Source organism: Prionailurus bengalensis, chromosome A2, assembly GCF_016509475.1.
Source record: "Prionailurus bengalensis isolate Pbe53 chromosome A2, Fcat_Pben_1.1_paternal_pri, whole genome shotgun sequence".
NCBI classification, from domain to species: domain Eukaryota; kingdom Metazoa; phylum Chordata; class Mammalia; order Carnivora; family Felidae; genus Prionailurus; species Prionailurus bengalensis.
In genome coordinates, this window is record NC_057348.1 from 73,211,844 (window position 1) to 73,232,677 (window position 20,834).

Sequence of the window (20,834 nt, forward strand, 5' to 3'; positions counted from 1 at the left end):
AAGAATTGTTTCTTATGCAGACATTTCATTTTCCCCAACTAGTTAACATAACAATAAGCGCACAGTAAGTACTTAATAAACATTTGTCACCCGACTGATGCATATTTTTGTGTTTTATACTATTTCATGCATGCCTATGATATTCTTCACATAAACTATCAAATGTTTTTATTTTTATTTTTTAATATAATTTATTGGCTAATTGGCTAACATGCAGTGTGTAAGGTAAGTGTGTTCTTGGTTTTTGGGGTAGATTCCCATGGTTCATTGCTTACATACAACATCCAGTGCTTATCCCAACAAGCCTCCTCAATGCCCATCACCCATTTGCCCCCTCTCCTTCACACACACCCCCATCCATCCTCAGTTTGTTCTCTGCATTTAAGAGTCTCTTATGGTTAGCCTCCCTCCCTCTCTGTTTGTAACTATTTTTTGCAAATGTTTTTATAGGATTGACAGGAGTTAGGGATAACTGGGTATCAAGATACAATCTTGTCTATAATATACACAATGTTTTTTTATGGAAAAGAGATCAAAACTCTTCAATAATTCCATCACCCAACAGGAATCTACAGTTTCAAAGACTGTCATGATCATGTCAGTGCATCATGCTAAAAGTGACTTAACTACACCTCAATCATGTGCATACACACACACGCACACACACACAAATTATCCTAAATTCCTTAAGACTTATTCAAGTAGGGAGGGAAAAACACTATTACAAACCAAATTTAAATAATGAAAATAGGGGCGCCTGGGTGGCTCAGTCAGTTAAGTGTCCGACTTCGGCTCAGGTCATGATCTCATGGTTCGTGAGTTCGAGCCCCGCGTCGGGCTCTGTGCTAACAGCTCAGAGCCTGGAGCCTGTTTCAGATTCTGTGTCTCCCTCTCTCTCTCTCTCTGACCCTCTCCCGTTCATGCTCTGTCTCTCTCTGTCTCAAAAGTAAATAAACATTAAAAAAAAATTTTTAAATAATGAAAATAAATTGCAGAATTTGTCCTGAAATTAAGAATCCAAATATATTTTCACGGGATCTATTTTAAAGAAACTATATTAGAAGTTACATCCATATCCCAAGAGTCAATATTTTCTATTAGACAAATACAGTTCACATTCTGACAAATGCCCATAAAAATCATTAAAGAACAAACAGAATGACTATTGCTATATATATTCTTCATTTTCAGGTACAAAATCAAATTTTAAACATCAGAAAGATAAAACACACCCTATGAGTTGAAAAGAAAATAAAAATTGAGCCAGACTCTCATGTAAAACCAACTCCCTATAGCTAGATTCCCACACCCCAAACAGCAGCACTACGTCAGACTGTGAAAGAACATTCTAGGCAAAGACCATAAAAATGTTCATTACTGACCTCTTCTGAGAGACTAAACATCATCTCAAATTAAATCCAGATAAACAGATAACTCGATTGAGTAACAAATTAACAAGAATCACCTTTAGCCTTCGTTCATTGCCAAGAAAAAAAATATTCAATTAAGTACAGTCTACATCTTTATTTAATAGAGATCAATGAGGGAAAAAAAGGATAACAGTAACCCAAGTAAGAAAGATATCAAATAAAATCCGGTAATCCTTGAACTGCCCAAAATCGCAAATAATTAAAGTCTTTCCAAAAGTACAGACTTCTTGGTAACCAATGTTTCCAAAATAAGCAAATACACATAGTATTATATGTGTATACAATAAATCCAAAAGCAGGAAAATAACATGAAATCAAGAGGAATAGTATAACATGTAATGGCACTGGTGAAAATAATCATTTGTAAAATAAGCTGACGGAAGCTTTTAAAAGTTTGCAGTTATGAGGACGTCTAGTGCTTAGATCTTGGTTTGTAAATACCATTCTCCACTCAGTGGAATCAGGGCTCCTTGGAGAAATGGTCAGTTCCAGGACTGGGACAGGGCAGGAGTGGGGGGGACACAAAACAGGATAAACCTAGACCATCTCATGCCAAAACTTCAGAAAGTGCTCAAAAGATGGTGAGCACATATCAAAAGAATACAGAGGACATCTTGAAGGTGTTCCCAGTGGCCAAATCTGGGGCAATCTGAGCACCAAAATATATAGTGAGAATAAAGGATTGGAACTGATCGAATAAAATATGAATTCAAGAGTCAACCCCGATATAAGTAAATAAAGGAAAGGGAAAGCTCTTCCTTACTGTAGAAAGTCAACTAATAAATGTAGAAGGAATGGTAGAATTAGAAAATCACTAACATCATCATAACAATGGTAAACTCAAGTAAGAACTATCAATATATGACAAAAGTAGTGGATGGTAGCTTAAGCAAATACCAGAATATTTACATAGTCTCAAAGTATACTGTCCCTCACCCATTACAACATCTCCCTTTAACTGTAAAAGAGAAAACAATAACTTTACCCTGTAGAAACTACCACCTAAACCCAATGGTCAAAATTACATTGCTAGTAATAGACTAATCAAAAGCATGTTCCTCCTAGGGGCGCCTGGGTGGCTCAGTCAGTTAAGCGGCCGACTTCGGCTCAGGTCACGATCTCACAGTCCGTGAGTTCGAGCCCCACGTCGGGCTCTGTGCTGACCGATCAGAGCCTGGAGCCTGTTTCAGATTCTGTGTCTCCCTCTCTCTCTGACCCTCCCCTGTTCATGCTCTGTCTCTCTCTGTCTCAAAAATAAACAAACGTTAAAAAAAAAAATTTAAAAAAAAAAAAGCATGTTCCTCCTAAATACTGAGAATAAACTGGGGCGGGTGGTGGACAAGAGGGGAAAGTGGGTGATGGGCATTGAGGAGGGAACCTGTTGGGATGAGCACTGGGTGTTGTATGGAAACCAGTTTGACAATAAATTTCATATTAAAAAGAAAGAAACCAATTTGACAATAAATTTCATATTAAAAAAAAAAAAAAAAAAAAAGCATGTGCCTCCTGACAATGCACTGAGAACTTAGCATCCCTTCTGTGGCATGAAGGTCAAAAGACCTCTCTTGAATCTCTTCATGAAGAAATATCGGACAAATCCAAATTGAGGGATAGTCTACTAAATAACTGACCTACACTCTTCAAAAATGTCAATGCCAGGAATCACACAGAAAGACTCAAATGCTACAAAGATAGGCCCAGATGAAAGGAGGCTAAAGACAATTGAATACAATGCAACCTAGGTTTTCTTTCTTTTGCTGTAAAAAGACATTAATGGGGCAATAGATAAAACATCAGTTAAGTCTGAAAATTGTACGATAGTATTTTTCAATGTTAATTTCCTGATTTTGGTAATTGGTTACATAACAGAATTCTATGTTTTTATGAAATGCAAACTAAAAAATTTATGGGAAATGGGCATCACATGGCTGTAGCTTACTCTTATTGGGTTCATAAAAAATGTAGACAGGGGCATCTGGGTGACTCAGTAGTTTAAGTGTCAGACTCCTGATCTTGGCTCTGGTCACGATCTCACAGTTTATGTGCTGATAGCATGGAGCCTGCTTGGAATTCTCTCTCCCTCTCTCTACCCCTACCCCACTCATGCTGTCGTTCTCTTTCTTTCTCTCAGAATAAATAAACTTTAAAAAATGTAGATAGACGACAGGTTAGTAGATAGATAGATAGATAGATAGATAGAAGCAGAAAGAAGTATAAAGCAAAAGTATTTGTATATCCAAGTCCATGGGATTGGATGGGAAGCAGAAAACTGGTTCTCTAACCTCTGAGTTAACATGGAAGCAGACAGCCATGCTAGTGTGTATGCTTTCTCTCAACCTCCCATCAAAATACCTATGGAGAGAAATAGTAAAGATCAAAACATATAATAAACTATAAGTAATGAGTTCTAACACACACCTATACACCATTAAACTCGGCCCTGTGCTTAAGGAAGAAAAGAAAAATAAAGAGGAAGATGAGGAGCGGAAGGCAGCAGTGGCCAAGGAGGAATAGCTAACATTTCCTGAGCACTCCCTTGTAATAACCCTGTAACAACCTTTATAATAACCCTTTCTTACAATGACCCTAAAATTTACAGATGAGAAAATTGCACTTGCAAAGGTTAAGTAACTTATCCAAAACCACGTAAGTAGTAAGTGACAGAGCCAATGTTTGAACCAGTCTACTGTATAGGGGACAATGCCCCCTGCTCTCTTTGCCCTGCTTTGATCTGAGCAGCTCTACCTTTATCTGTGTTAGGCTTCTATGGAAGATATTCGAAGAAAAGCCTCAATAACTTTAAAACACTATATTACACTATTCTCCCTCACAATGTTGCCAGACGACTCACCCTAAAGTTGCAATGAGAGTATCACTTGGGAAGACACAAGACAAAGTCTATAAAGAGGTCAGGACAAGCTAAGTCCAGTACTTTAAAGCAAAGTTTCAGGAAGGAAAAGAACACCCACCACAGTGCTCAAACCCAAAATAGGAACTTGGATAATCATTTCATTTCTAGTAAATCAGTTACAACATTTTATTCCACTAATATTTATTGGATAAGTATCTACTGAATATCTACCATGTGTAAATGTTACTTTCAAGAAATCAGTAGCATTAAGAAAACTCTTGAGCGTCCAATAATGACAGAATCCAACTCTGTGTAGCTTCCCCATTTGCTAAGCTTAGTTTCTAATGCCTCCATGTTCAGGCATATGTTGGAAGGGATGGGGGTGGAGAAAAATGAGAAGAGGTATGGTCAGCAGGGAATGTCTTCTTAATTGGTACTATCATGGTGATCTAGACTTGGCAGGGGTTTAAAGCCTACTTGTTTCACAGAGTACTTTAATGGGTTCTTCAAAGACCTCCCCTACTCCATCAGTGGGGGTCTCTTACCTCCAGGGTCTCTTTACACTGGTCAATCTCTCCCTTTTCCAGTTAATCACTTATGATCCTTCCTCATCCCCAGACGTCATTAGTACACCACCAGCTTCCTTCTCCCCTCTTGGACAGGATCTAAAGCAATCACACAATGTTTTTCTCGTTCTCACCCTGATCCACAGGAAATAATGGCAAGACCACAGTGGCTCCCAAACCACAGCCCTCCAGACATCCTCTGTCTCTCTAAAAATCTCAGGCATGAATCACATATCAATCCACTTATCTACCAAGCTCCAGGGAACAAACACCAAATCCTCCCAGGGGTCCCATTCAGGGTCCTTTCCTTTGGTTTAAGATTCTAAATTCGTAAAACTATTTCTTTTGAAACTTTAAATGTTCGATTAAAAAAATCTCAGTGTAAACATGATTACGGAAATGCACCAGAATCTTACAATTGTTATCTCAGGGTGGTAGCATTGTAGCTCATAATTATTTTTTTTTTATAGCCCTCTACTTTCAGAATTTCCCACAACAAACATTTATCACTTTTATGACTGACAAAAAGCAGTAACAGATTTTTTTCATTAAGGAAAAACATAGATAATGTAAATATCTGCTTTATTCTATAATCAGATGTCTAATAAACAACAGTTTCAAAGTATACTTCCCAATATTAGAGGAAAGCTGCTTTTTATTTTTTTTCTACGAGCAACAAATGTCAAGAGGAGATCTAACCATACTCACATCTTTGGTGTCTCCACTGGTGGTGAAGACAGAGACCCCTACCCAAAAAAAAAAAACTGTTCAGTTACTGTATCCCCAATACAAATCTATGTTTTTATGTCACTAAACTTATCTGCCTCACAGTTTGAACTAAACTCATATTAAGATAAATTTACATTTTCTTTCAAGAATCCAAACAATGGCAAAGGAGGAGGATTCCAAACATTTTGTGTCAGGGGGAGTCAGCTCAGGTTCAATCTTGTTTTTTCCCCCCTGTGGATAATCCAAAAATAAATAATTTAGAATTTACCATGCTAGAATAAGAAACTAAAGTGAGGCTGACCTTACTTTGTAGGAAATCGGTATTTCTACTTATTTATGGGGAATTGTGCCAGGAATAGAAAATTTCCCAAACTATATGAGAAATTGTTGCATAAATTGTAGTCTCTGTTGCAGCCCTCAGTTAAATGGCCCTGATGAAGTGATTAGAGACTTTCAGATTTTGTCATCTCCACATGCAATTTCGATTAAGCAGTTCGTTCCTCCATCATCACTCAGGGACTATCACTTGGCCTGATGGTCTGATAGCCTCAAAGTACTTAGTAACAGACTTATCACAAAGCTCTGAACCAATGCCAAGTTTCCTCCTGATACAGTCAAGTTCCAAAGCCAGCTTTATGTTTTTAATTAATACTATCTTTGCACCAGATGTAAATAAATATCTGGGACACTCTGGGAATATCATTAGAGCCAGATGAAATATCAGGGAATGTATCAAAACTGGTTCTCTAACTTCTGAGTTAACATGGAAGCAGACAGCCATGCTAGTATGCTTTCTCTCAACCTCCCATCAAAATAACTATACAGAGAAATAGTAAAGATCAAAAGTGGGGAAGGGGAAGGGAAGGGAAGGGAGAGAGGAAGGAAGGAAGGAAGGAAGGAAGGAAGGAAGGAAGGAAGGAACGAACGAACGAACGAATGAACGAACAAATGAAGGAAGGGAGAGAGGAAGAAAGAAGAAAATAAGGAAAAGAAGGGAAGGGAAGGGAAGGGAAGGGAAGGGAAGGGAAGGAAGGAAGGAAGGAAGGAAGGAAGGAAGGAAGGAAGGAAGGAAGGAAGGAAGGAAGGAACTTTGAAAGGAAGATAACATGACAAGCAATGTTCCATGGAGAATTTCCATGGAAAACATCATTGGTGCAAAGGGTTAAGATGCATTCTTGAGTGATAGATCATACACATCCTATTCTGTACCAGAACCATACAGGCCACCTTCTAATAAATAGGAAAAAAATATTTTTCCCCTACATGTTCCTATGCTAACAAAAAACAGCCAGAGATTAGGGCAGACTTCCTCATCTTCACAAGGTCCTAATAAATTAATTGATACTTTTTATAAGGCAGTAAACAAAACAGATTTAGAATTCTAAGGAAAAAGGTTTGGTCAAAGAGATTTTTTAATAAGGTCTCTTTTCATTTCGACATTAAGGTACTATCTGTAATGGTTTTTTTCGGTCCTTTGCTGATAAAGACTTTTTAATTTTGTACTTTTGTTTTGTACTTTTGTTTCACTGTGTCTGCTCAATGTTTGCTTTAAACATGCAAAGAGCTGTCACACCCCTACAACCAGCATGTCTGGTGGAAAGAGGTCACCCATGGAAAATATCCACAGACACGGCCCGGCCACCACCTCTCCAAGAGACAAGGTGACCTGACTTTTATAACTGAGATGATTGATCATTCAATGACAATTAATGAATGACATCCAATTACAAACTGTTTTCTCATTTGGAGCACTGGGAGTCAAGCTTCCCCCACTCTTTCCTAGAACTATTACTACCACAAAGTAGTACGTGTGCACAGTTCTCTGAAGAGTAAACTAAGCATCTCTTGCTTTCATCCCTTTCTTTTAAACTGTGTGAAATGTCCTGGAATGAAGCTCCCTAACCATGCATGACCAACTCGAGGGACACTAGTGACAGTTTGTCACTCTTTTTCCAGAAGGATTATCACATTGCAAGTGGTCAAACATCTCTGTCCACTCTTTTCCAAGAGTACCCTGGCACAGTCACTACTTCTAGAATCCATAAAGCATATAAAGAAATGAAAGCTTTCCAGAACCACAGTTTGGGTCTTCCATCAGTCCCTTTCACTTTTCTGTTTCTATAACCATTCCAATTCCTACAAATTCCTGGTACAAAACACAGAAGAAATTGCATAAGGATTAGTAGACGGACAGGATACTGGGATGCTTTGATATCTAAGCAAAAGCACTGTGAGCAGGAGTGAAGACAAGGGTAATTCTGGAAGCAATTCAGGGTGGGGAAGTTGGCTGGGAGGGGGTGGAGGAGACTTCACATGGTATCTGTGACCCTGGCTTCATCATAGTAACAGGAAACAAAAGCAAGAAACTAAAAACTTCAGTGCAGCAAACCTCTGCTAAATTCAGATACGGATTCTATAAATAATGAGCCATGCAATCTAGCATGGAGAGAGGGGAAACGCTAGCCTCCATGTGGACAGGGTAGAAAAGAACACTCCACCAGGAACATCCTTGCATGTGGCCTCCTAGCTACCCTGTCAGCCCTTCCCCCTTCTTACATAAAGAGGGTACAAATAAATTACTACACCCTTCTGAAGCAAGTTTAGCCAGCTTGTCCCTCATGCTTCCCCCTTTCTTTTTTTAATTTAAGTACAACTGACTTACAATGTTATAATAGTTTCAGGTGTACAACATATTGATTTGACAATTCCGTCCATTACTCAATACTCACCATGGTAAGTGTAGTCACTATCTGTCACCATACAATGTCGTTACAATATTATGACTGTATTCCCTATGCTGTTCTCTTCATTTCTGTGCCTTGTGTATTTAATAACTTCAAGTTTGTACCCCTTAATCCTTTTCATCTATTTCGCCCATCCCCCACCCACCTCCCTTCATGCTTTCTTGTAAGCTATCTATATATCTGCACCAAGAAAAATAATAAAAAAAAATTTTTTTAAGCACTTTTGTTTCCCAAAACAAAGAAAGTAGAACAGGGCTTTCCTATAGATGGAAGTTGTAAGTAAATTTCACTGTTGATCCAGAATCTCTCTCCCAGTAAAGGTAATTATAAGCAGCTATTTCCTAAAATGTCTGAGCTGTGGGTTGTAGTCATCTACCTCCATTTAACTAATAATAGAGAAACAGCCGTTCCAAAATCCAGAGCCATTCATAACAGAGAGGTTCCAGGGGCGCCTGGGTGGCTCAGTCGGCTAAGCATCCAACTCTTGTTATCTGCTCAGGTCATGATCTCACGGTTGCTGAGTTTGAGTCCCACATGGGGCTCTGCGCTGCCTGCTTGGAATTCTCTCTCTCCTTCTCTCTCTCTCTCTCTCTCTCTCTCTCTCTCTCTCTCTGCCCCTTCCCCTCCAAAATAAATTTTAAAAAAAATTAAAATGGCCAACACTCAAAAGAATTTTAAAAAGTGGGTGCCTGGGTTGCTAGTCAGTTAAGCATCCAACTCTTGATTTCAGCTCAGCTTATGATCTCACAGTTGTGAGTCTGAGCCCCATATCAGGGTCTTTGCTAAGTGTGGACCCTGCTTGAGATTCTCTCTCTCTCTCTCTCTCTCTCCCTCTCTCTCTCTCTCTCTCTCTGTCTCTCTCTCTCTCTCTCCCTCTGCCCCTACCCCGCTCATGCATGAATTAGCACACACTCCTTTGCTCACTCTCTCTCTTAAAAAAAAAAAAAAAAAAAGTATCCAATGGGTTTCCAGGCATGGATGGTGAGCTCTGGCATCACAATTCTCTCTCCCCATTCTGACAGAAACAACCAAAGAACTACACAAATGGGTAAAACCTGTATCTCTGACCCCCAAATTATTAGGAACTTCTATTAAACACAATTCAAATGGGATTAGTTTAAACATAAATCTGGAGTGCAGACATGTAATTCACACCTGTAGGCTTCATTTCCTCACAGGAAGACAACCGTAGGGAGTGTGTAGGGATAGAGGCAGGGCAGTGAGAGTGCCTGGGTCAGAGTCTGGCTCCACGGCTTACTAGCAGAGCAATCCTGGACAAGCCACTTAACTAGCAAACTTGGACTAGTGATTTAACCTCACCATGCCTCAGTTCTCTCTTAAAAATGATGAATGATAACAGAAGTTACTTCACAGGGCTGTTGTAAAGACTGTATCAGTTAATATATTTAAAGTGACAAACAGTACCTAACATTCAATATGTTCAATAATTGCTATTATTATCCCACAACAATGTAGACTCTATGAGGGCTGGGATTTTTCACTGTTTTGGTTACTACTGAGTTCCCAGGGATAGAAGGGCCTGGAAGGAGGGAGAAGCATTGTGGGAAAATGTTTGCACCACACCCATAGGTGTTTCCTCAACCAATCTATCTCAGAATGAGCATTTCAGAAGAAGGCATATATCTTAGGGGTCAATAACAAAATGGTTCTGTTTGGTTCCAAACAGTGCTGTTTCATGTTCTCTCTAGGATACTTACCACATGGGTTCCATTTCAAAATCAGTAAAAATGGAGATAATATCTATCCACCTCACAAGGCTATCTTGGGGGTTCAATGAGATCATGTATATAAAAAAAAGCACTCGGTTGCAGGGCTGAGGCAAGGAAAATACAAGATGAGCATGTCCTAGTACCAGATGGTAATGTTAGAAAAAAGGAGGAAGAGGAGGAGGAAACGTTGGGGGAGAGGGAGAGACAGGGAGGGAGACAGAGGGAGAAAGAGCAGCAGAGAGAAAAAGAAAGGAAAAGATGGAGACATGTTAAAAAAGGACATAGAATCCAACCTAAAAAGTGCAACCCATGGCCAAAGCTGGAGAAATTTTAGCAACAAAGCAACAACAGCAATTGATTATAACCAAATGAATAAGATAAATATGCATGAGCATGGGCTGATACGAATGAGTAAACAAACACATGAGCAAGAATGGACAAACCTCTTTTCAGAATTATGACAGATATCTGTAGATACTCCCACTCGAGAAGATGTATCTTAAGTCCCCTTTACTTGAGAGTAGACTGAACTTAGTGACTGGATTCCCAAGAATACAGTACGGAAAGAGAAAAGTAGTGGATTTAAAGTGGAGAAAGCTGGCAGACAACACTCTAACCAGAAGATCAAAGTTAATATCACCAGTGACAGGTCATGTTGATATAGTATACTGCTGACATGACGCCATGAGAAAGACATTTCACTTCTGTGATGTTCTTCCCAAAAAGCCCATCACCCCGGTTTATTTTTCTAAGAATTTTTTTTAAGTTTATTCATTTATTTTGAGAGAGAGAGCACATAACACACATGAGCGGGGGAAGGCACAAAGAGAAGGAGAAGGAGAGAATCCCAAGCAGGCTCCATGCTGTCAGCAGGGAACCTGATGCAGGGCTCGAACCCAGGAACTGTGAGATCATGACCTGAACCGAAATCAAGAGTCAGATGCTGAACTGACTGAGCCACCCAGGCACCCCTACCCAAGTTGAATCGTAGGAAAACATCAGACAAATCCAAAGTGAGGAACATTCTACAAGACATCTAACAAGCATTCTCCAAAAGTGTCAAGGGCATAAAAACAAGGAAAGCCTGAGGAACTGTCACAGATTGGAGAAATTTAAGGAAATATAATAACCGTATGCGATGCAACATCTTGGAATGGATTCTGGGACAGAAAAAAAAGACAATAATGGAAAAAACTGGCAAAATCTGAATAAAGCCTGGAATTTAAAATATCATACCAATGTTAAAAAATTAAATTAAAAGAAAATATTATATCAATGTTAATTTCTTAATTTGACAAATGTATCATTGTTATATGTTAACATCAGAGAAAGTGGGGTAAAGGGTATATATGAACTCTCTGCACTATCTTTGCTCCTTTCCTGTCCATCTAAAATTATGCCAAAATAAAAAAAATTTCAAGGACTTATCATATCTTTAACACATAGCATCAATAAGTGTTAGAAAATGAGCACAGCACCTAAGACAGAAAGAAACAAGCCCAGTGGTCTGAAAGAGACTGACTCCAGCTTAGGCAGGTCCCTAGAGCCTTTCTATTAGTAGATCACATTTGGTAGAAACCAGTGAACCTCAGAAGCAACAGAACATAGGGACAGTAATAGCCACAGACAGGGCAGCAGGACTGGAAAGCTTCGGGCTCAGATTATATGTGACAAAAAATACTCTCCGCCCTCCTGTCCTCCTCCTACTGCTACCTCCATTAACTTTTTTTCTTTTTTCTTTTTTAAAAGAAAGAGCAAGAGAGCAAGCATGAGCAGGGCAGAGGGGCAGAGAGAGGGAGAGGTTTCACACTCTGTGAAGAGCCCAACATGAGGCTCCATCCCCCCCCAGATCCTGAGATCATGAGCTGAGCCACTGGACACTCAACCAACTGAGCCACCCAGGCGCCCAACTAACTTCTAAGACAGATTCTCAACTCTGGATTCACGTTTGAATTACCTGGTGAGCTTCTAAAAAAATATGAGCCCAGGCCTCACCCTGCCCTCTCTGAGATTCTGATTCAATGGGGGAGGTGCCTAGGCATCACTATTTTTTTTTTAATTATACCAGGTAATACTAATGTGCAGCCCGGATTAAGAACTTCTCTCTTAGAGGAAAAGTGACCTTAATCAGGACCCACTAACAAAGGAATGTTTGTACCACACATGTTAAGTACTTCCAGAAATTGTTAGAAATATTTCGGGAAAGAAAGTCATAAAAAAATAAAGAGTGGTTGCATGGAACTAGAAATATATATCATACAGGTAGATAGTAAGTAGTTTCAAAACAATAAAAGGGTCAAAGTAATATCACGGATGGAAAAGTTGGAAAGGCTCTCTCTTAGTAGATCACATTTACCTGAGTCCTAAATTAAACATAAATAAACAAATAAATCCAGCATTAGAAGGGCTGGATAAAGAAATTCCAGGCATAAAAGTCATGCATAAAAGCACTAAGCATTAGCTTGGAAGGTTGAAGGACAAAAAGAATGCGAGTGTCCCTGAGGTTCAGTGAGCACTGTAGTAAGGAATATACGGTAAGATGCAGTCGTAGATACAGGCAGGGTCCTACAGGCCAAAGAGGAGTCTGGATCCCATTCCATGTGCTTTGGGAGGGTTTTTGAGGGAGCTATTGGAGGGTGTAAAGCAGGAGAAGGACATGGTTGCTTTGCAGTCATTCCGGCCACTGTTTGGAGAACACAATAGTGCAAGCAGGGATCTCAGTGGTTTGGAGTTCAAGCCCCACCTTAGGTATGGAGCCTACTTAAAAAGTACTTAAAAACAAACCAAAAAAAAAGGATACTTTAGTTAAAGTGTGTGTGTGTGTGTGTGTGTACCTAGTCTGAGAATCTCTGACATTAACTGGAAACGTTAATCCTTTTATATTTAAAGCAATTGTAGAGCAGCACCGGATCCAAGATGGTGGCCAGTAGGAGGCTGAGGAAGGAGTTTGAAGAAATCTGCAGATGTAGAATGAAAAACCTAACAACCCAGGTTGGTGAAGCTAATTTATTGACTTGGCAAGGGCCTCTTGTTCCTGACAAGCCTCCATATGATAAGAGGGCCTTCACAATGGAAGTCAAGTTTCCAGAAGAGTCCACGTTCAAACCACCATAGATCACCTTTAAAACAAAAGACCACCGGAACAACCATGAGAAGGGGCAGGTCTGTCCGATAATTAGTGCTGAAAGCTGGAAGCTATAGCTGAAGAATACTCTAAGGGCGGTAAAATGTTATGTAAGAATGCTTCAGAGGCTACAAAGAAATACGGGGAGAAGCCAACGACGGCAACAAGCCTGTGCACAGAGGCCCCTACACTCAGACACCCCCCAAAACAGGACACATGTGCCACCTGGCGTTTGCTCCCAACAGTTACTCACTGTCTACTGTTATCTGAATCAAAAGCAGTCTAGGTAACCTTTAAAGGAAGGATTAAAAATGTAAAATGCTCTAGTTCTGCTTTGTTTTGAAAATCACTGCATCAATCTACTTTAAAAGTAGACAGCCTGGGTAGCTCAGTCAGTTGAGCAGTGGGACTCTCCATCTCAGCTCAGGTCATGATCTCAGGGTCCTGAGTTCAAGCCCCCACCTTGGACTCCAAGTTGGGCTGGGTGTGAAGCCTACTTAAAAAGGAAAGAAAGAGTGGTGTTTCTTTTCTTGTCCAAATTTATGCAAAATCTTCCATTTACATTTAGCCCTTAAGGTTAAAGAAAGAAAAAACAAAGGTTGCAGTTCCCTTGAAGCTCCCATTTTCTTGCACTGGGTTTATTTTTCACTCATTCCCTTCCCCAGACCAGTCTCCTCCACAAGGAGACAGCTCGTGGCTGTCTGGTGGCTTCTCCCATGTTGCACTGCCCTGTGTGGGAGTTCGTTCAAATCTCCCGGCGGCTCCAATTTATAACATCCTTTTTTTTTTTTTTTTAATTTAAAAACAAGCAAATCACTACTCACCACCCCACCACCTCCTCCTCACCACCAAACCAAACAAAAAACAAAAGTCATGAAAAGGGAGGCCCAGTTCTTACGTAAAAATCTGGCCGGCTGTTACCACAAAAAACGTCAATCCAACGGGCAAACCCTAATCCGCCTGCGTGATTGACTTCCAGCCGGGCCTGGCCTGCTCAGGGAAACCCGGTCTGTGGGGCCCCAGGGGAGGGCCCGCCGACCAGAGGATGGCCGAGCACTTGGGGGAGGAATTCCTCAACAGTGGGTCTCCGGAGGCCAAAGGGTGCCTCTCCTCCCTGCAGCCACTGGAGAAAATGTGCGGGTCATTGCAGGCAACGCTGAAGACCTGTCACGAGCTCGCTCCCCCGGCTCCTCAGTGCGGCGCATTCCCACCGGGACCCTCCCTCGACGACTCTCCCTTGGAGCAGTTTGACCTTTTTCGGAGCTGGAATTGGCTGGGATTGGCTGGACGCGGCTGTAGCCTCCACCAGTCTGGGTCGCCTGCGCCCGGCTGGCCCCTTCCTTCGGAGCAGTCGGCCAGGCCAGGAACGAGACCAGGCCTTCCCTCTCCCTCTGGACTCAAAGCCTTTGCAGAGGCAGGCTGCACTCTAAGCTCACTCAGCAACATCCTTTACACGTGCTTTCTATTGTTTTGACTGTTTCTTTTTTTTTGTAAACATAAAATTGACCTTAGAATCTATCATCAGGAAAAAAAAAAAAAAGAATTGTATCTTCTATTTGGTTTTAACTCCTCTATCATCTCCTAACGTCATTTATATCTGTCCCAACTGTTCTATGTTCGGCTCTCCTCTCTTAACTTCTTTTGGATAGGCTGCATATCTGTTGTCATTCTTTATCCCTTGCATTAGTTTAGAAGTTATGCCCCCCACCTTGTATTTTTTTTTTTTTTTAGCTGTCTTTTCTATTTTCTTAGCTTAGAAAATGTAGTATTCATCCTTGGAATTACCAGTCTATCTGATCTTTTTTTTTTCTTCTATCCTTCTCCTGGACAGTGCAAAGACATTAGAACACTTTTAGCCCCTCCTAACTTATTTGCTATGGTCATATATGTGTGTATGTGCTACACTATTATGTACTAATGTATATGTACATGCATACATATTTTTAATACCCACATATTATGTTTTATATAGTCAGCATTTATTTAGGTTTACCCATTTAAGTTCATTTTCCTTCTGAAGAAGGGCCTGTAGAATTTTTTGGTACGAGTTTGCTACTAAGTGAATTCTCTCAGTGTATTTTGTTGGAAAATGTCTTTGTCGTCAACATTTTTGGAGAATATTTTTGTGGTTAGAGAATTCTTTTTGTTTTGTTTCTTTTTATTGTGTATTTATTTTTTAGAGAGGGAGAGAGAGCAAGTGAGCAGGTGTGCACACAGGGGAGGGACAGAGAAACAGAGGGACAGAGGATCCAGAGTGGGCTCTGTGCTGACAACAGTGAGCCCTCGGGGCTGGAACTCACCAAACGAGAGATCATGACCTGAGCCAAAGTCGGAGGCTTAACCAACTGAGCCACCCAGGAGCCCCTTTGGTTACATAAGTATTAATTGACAGTTCTTTTATTTCAGCACCTTGATAAAGATATTTGTCCACTATTTCCTAGCTTCCAATGCTGCTATTAAGAAGCCAGCTGTCAGACAACTCTCATTCCTTTGACAGTAAACTGTCTTCCCCTTCCCCTTCAGCTACTGTTAATATTTTCTCTGTCTCTGATGTGCGGAGATAAGGATTTCTTCCCATTTACCCTGATTCAGTTTAGAGTGACCCTCCTCATTCCACACACTCACTTTCTTCATCTGAAGCTGGTTTCAGAGGATCTGACACAAGATTCAAATGCTCTTGATAATAGCTGAGCTACCAAATGAAAGGACCCAGTCCTAGCATGATTATACCAGTGCAAAGCCCTCTCTCTCTGAGTCCTACTATTCATGATACAAATAACAAAATAAACCATAATTAAGTCATGGAGATTTGGGACTGACTAGAGAGCAGTATACCTACCCTAACGAATATAGTATCCTTCCAGCTGTTCAGGCAAAAAAAACTTTGGAGTCATCCTTGATTCCTTTCTTTCTCCTGCACTACACATCCAAACTTTCACCAAATTCTGTCAGTTCTAACTGGAAAGTAAGTCCAGAATCTGACCACTTGCACTACCAGCCTCCTGGTTCAAGGCCATCAGCCTCTCACACTCGGCTCTTTCTTTGTTTTTTTTTTTAAATGTTTATTTTTGAGAGAGAGAGAGAGAGAGAGAGAGAGCAAGCGCATGAGTGGGGAGGGGCAGAGAGTGGAAGACACAGAAACTGAAGCAGGCTCCAGGCTCTGAACTGTCATCACAGAACTCAACGCAGGGCTCGAAGTCATGAACCACAGGATCATGACCTGAGATGAAGTCAGCCACTTAACCGAATGAGCCACCCAGGCGCCCCTCACACACAGCTCCTTCTTAATTGGTCTCCTTGCTTAACTCTTTCAAAACACAGATTGTATCACTACTCTGCTCAAAAATCCCCCATGGGCTTGGCATCTCATTTAGAGTAAAAGCCAAAGTCCTTAAAGCTGCCCACAAGGCCCCATGAATCCAGTCCCAACCACCTGTCTAACCTAAACTTCATTAAGTGTCCACCCACTCTGATCCAGCCCTATTAACTCCTCAATGTTGCTTGAACAAGGCAAGCTCTCTTCTACCTGAAGACCTCTGCCCTTCCTAATCTCTGCTTAGAATGTTCTTTTTCTAGATACGAGTTTATACGAGACATTCCTTCACTTCCTTCAGGCCATTGCTACAATATCCCCCCAATCTATGGAGTTGTGAGTTCGAGCCCCATGTTGGGCTCTGTGCTGACAGCTCAGAGCCTGGAGCCTGCTTCAGATTCTGTGTCTCCCTCTCTCTCTGCCCCTACACTGCTCATGTTTTGCCTCTTTCTCTTTCTCTCTCTCTCTCTCTCTCTCTCTCTCTGTCTCTCTCTCTCAAAAATAAGTAAACATGAGAAAAAATGTTTAAATGTATAGTTTAAATGTTGCACTATCCATTCTCTAAAATTTTATATAATATTGACTCAACTTTTGCATTACAGGAATGTATTATGAAAGCCTGCCCAATACTTTCTGCCCTCGAAGCTGCCATCCAAATGTTCTCTTTCCTTTAACCTAAAAACTCTTGAAGAATTGACAACTCATTTTTTTTATTTTATCACCTCCCATTCACTCCTAAACACCCTTTATAATTTGCCTTCTTCTCCCAACATTCTAGTGATTTGTTCCTGAAGGATTAACAATAACCTCTTAATGTTTAATTTAATGGCTTGTTCTTCCAGTCCATATCCCGTTCGGCTCAATAATGACCCTAACAAACATGTTTGCATTACTTCTGCATTACAGACATCATCCTAGTATTGGGAGCATAAAGAAGACTCAGTTCTGCTATCAAGGTGATCACAGACTCACACTTGAGGGGAGAAGGAATTCAGCTAAAGAATTACATTATATTGCTTTGCATGGAGTAGATACAACACTTACTTTGCTGAATGAATGAACAAATGAATGAGTGGATCCATGCATCCATCTAAATATGGATGAATACAATCTAATAAATGTTGAAATCAAAAGAGTAGAAAAGGGGCTATGAGAGTACAAGGTCAAAAATGTCCTCTGCACAGGATCTGACACTGATTATTTTACCTTCCCCGTGTAATTCTCTCTTCCCACTGCTCCCAATATTGAACTTATTTTCATTTCTCCCTGATCCCAGAATGGCTTAAGCTAGACAATTTGAAATCATCTCAATTCCTATCTTTTTCCTTTCTTTTGGTCACTCAATTCACATGCTAAATCCTTCTTTGATCCACCCCCTCCACTCTAGCCCCATTGCTTCTTCTTTGTGCAGACTGTTTCTCCCATTATTTTACTATAACGGATGAACTGCTGTCAGGATATTCTCTGCTTGAATGCAATTCTCTACCTGCAGTTAATTATCTCCTTAAAATGGATTTGACCAGGACATTTCCCTGCTTAAAGTCTCTGATGATTTCCTATTGATAACAGGATAGAGACTGAACTTGTAAATCTGGCATATAGTCTTTCTGTGGGGCCTCACTCTACTTTTCAAGCCTCATCTTCTACCTCACATTTTATCCACATAGGCCTCTGCACTTTCTTTGAACACACCATGTCTTTGTGTCTCAATTCCTTTGCCCAATCAATCCCACTGTCTAACACATCTTATACTTCCACTCCCTGCCTGGAAAAAAAAAACCTAATCATATTACAAAAGCCAACTTAATTATTACTTCCTTTGTTAAGACTTCCTTAGCACCCCACCACCACCGTGGAGCTAGTCAACCCCTAATCTGTGCTTCATAGTACTTCTGTCCATTCCTTAAATTGATCTGTAACTATTGGCTTCCATACGAACCATCTCCTTCCCCAGGGACTGCTGGCTGCCCATGTGACTCATTCATCTTTGTGCTCCTGGTACCTATCAAAGTATCTACATCAGTAAATATTTCTTGAATGGACAGCTGTCACCTCAGGATACGTTCCACAAATTCTTTCTTGCTTTTAACTGAGAAAAGAACCCTCATTTGTATTTTTTTTTTATTTCGGCTCATATAACAAAGCAAAAATAAATGAGCTTCCATACAGCATATAAAGAAGTAAACACAGAAAGCAGCATTGAGCCAGAGAACGTGGGAGACATTAGAATGTGAGGATTAACATATTTAGTTCAGTCTCTGCCCTGAGAAATGGTAGCTCGAGAGCAATTTCTTGTCAACTTTGAGTTTCACTATAGAGGGTATGTGGAAGGAAAATGTCCGGAGTACCGTGGAGGAGAGGGGGGTAGAAGGTTCAAGGTCTGAGAATAACATTGCTTGTTAAGACTGTATCACTTTTATGGATTCCATTTGCACTCCTACTTAATCCTTATAATAACATCACTAGGGGAGGCACCAGCATCAATGTTCCTATAGTACAGCCAGAAAACAGAGATTAAATAACTTGACAAAAGTTATACAGCCAACAATGTTAGAACTGGGAATTTACCCCAGGTCCTCCAACAACTCAGCCTTTGCTCTCCATTATGTAGTCTCATGAAAAAGAGTATGACTAGTGTTATACACAATATAAAATTTACATAGCATAACCTGAAGCATATTTAATGACTTCATGTCTCTAATATCTACATAATAATTTACAACTTTGAAGGAAGTTTCATGAATCACATCTCAGAGTCCACTAGAAGTTTATGAGGAAGCAGGACAGATTTCTTTCCATTTTAGAGATGAGGACATTTAAGCTCAGATCAGTATAATGACTTCCCCAAGGTTACAAGACATTCCAATACACACATCATAAATCCTCATTGAGAGCTTTTTTAGATTATGCTACATGGTATTTTTTATAATTGATAAGCAATTAATATAATTACAAGATCTGCCTATATGTTAATTTGCCAAATATGTTATATGAATAATATATAATAAATGCTTACCACAGTGCCTAAAACAGAATAAGCACTCAATAAATATTAGATATTATGGGAGTGCCAGGGTGGCTCAGTCAGTTGAGCATCTGCCTCTTGATTTTGGCTCAGGTCATGATCTCTCAGTTCGTGGGTTTGAGCCCCTGGTCGGGCTCTGTGCTGACAGCACGGAGCCTGCTTGGGATTCTCTCTCTCCCTCTCCCTCTGCCCCTCTCCTGCTCGCTCTGTCTCTCTCTCTCTCTCAAAATAAATAAATAAACTTTATTTTTTTATTATGTTTATTTATTTTTGAGAGACACAAAGCACGAGTAGGGGAGGGGCAGAGAGAGAGGGAGACACAGAATCTGAAGCAGGCTCCACGCTCTGAGCTGTCAGCACAGAGCCCAATGCGGGGCTTGAACCCATGAACCGTGAGATCATGACCTGAACCAAAGTTGGACGCTTAACTAACTGAGCCACTCAGGTGCCCCTAAATAAACTTTCAAAAAAGACTTAAAATATTAGATGTTATGTTATATAGCCACTCTAAATGTAAATTTTTTCTTGATTCCATTTATTATGTCTATAATCATTTTCATTGTAGAGAATTGTTTTCCTTCTTGGGAATATAGGCACAGAACTCAGATTCTAACTTTAACATCATAATGCACTTTCCATCCTAAATATCCTTAGAGTTTTTACTCAAAAGAGAATGAAAGGGAACAAACAAATAAATAAAATAAAAGCAAAAGGATAGTATTTTCGTCTCCATCCTGTGGTATCATCCCACCTTCAGACCATTAATAATGCTCTAGATCTGGGACCTACAAACTCTGTCAAGCACTAGATAGTAAATATTTTAGACTGTGTGAGGTTGGAGGGTGTCTCTGTTGCAACTACTCAACCCTACTGTTGCAATGCAAAAATAGTCATAGATAATATATAAACAAATGGGGATGGCTGTGTTCCTACAAAACTTTATTTTCAAAAGATGACAACTGGACAGATTTGGCCCACAAGCCCTTCCAGGTGCCTGCTCTATGTAACTGAATTGAGGAACTTCAAGGAATCCAATGAAATGCTGGAAGTGCAATGGTAGGCACATGAGAGGGAAACATTTGCCTCTCCACACCCATATCTCACAATCTGAGTTTCTTCCTGTGCCTTATCCGGCACACCCACCCCATTTTCATCTGAGAAGTACTTGGGCCACACAGTCAGTGACTATTCCTTTCACATTAGCTTTGGTTGTTTCCAAGACTGCATACTCAAGAGAGTCAAAAAGACAGACCAGACAGCTTAGGTCCATTATCTCCATGGCTTTCAGATATAATAAACAATTTAAGTCCAAGTGACAGATC

At 40.3% G+C, this 20,834-nt stretch overlaps 1 protein-coding gene and 1 pseudogene across 1 annotated transcript in view; one reads left to right on the forward strand and one right to left on the reverse strand.

Annotated features, from left to right (window-relative positions):
* SUGCT (succinyl-CoA:glutarate-CoA transferase) overlaps positions 1–20,834 on the reverse strand; it is a 774,528-nt gene that overhangs the window by 690,237 nt on the left and 63,457 nt on the right. The window lies entirely within an intron of this gene.
* Positions 12,867–13,606, forward strand: LOC122487709 (annotated as a pseudogene).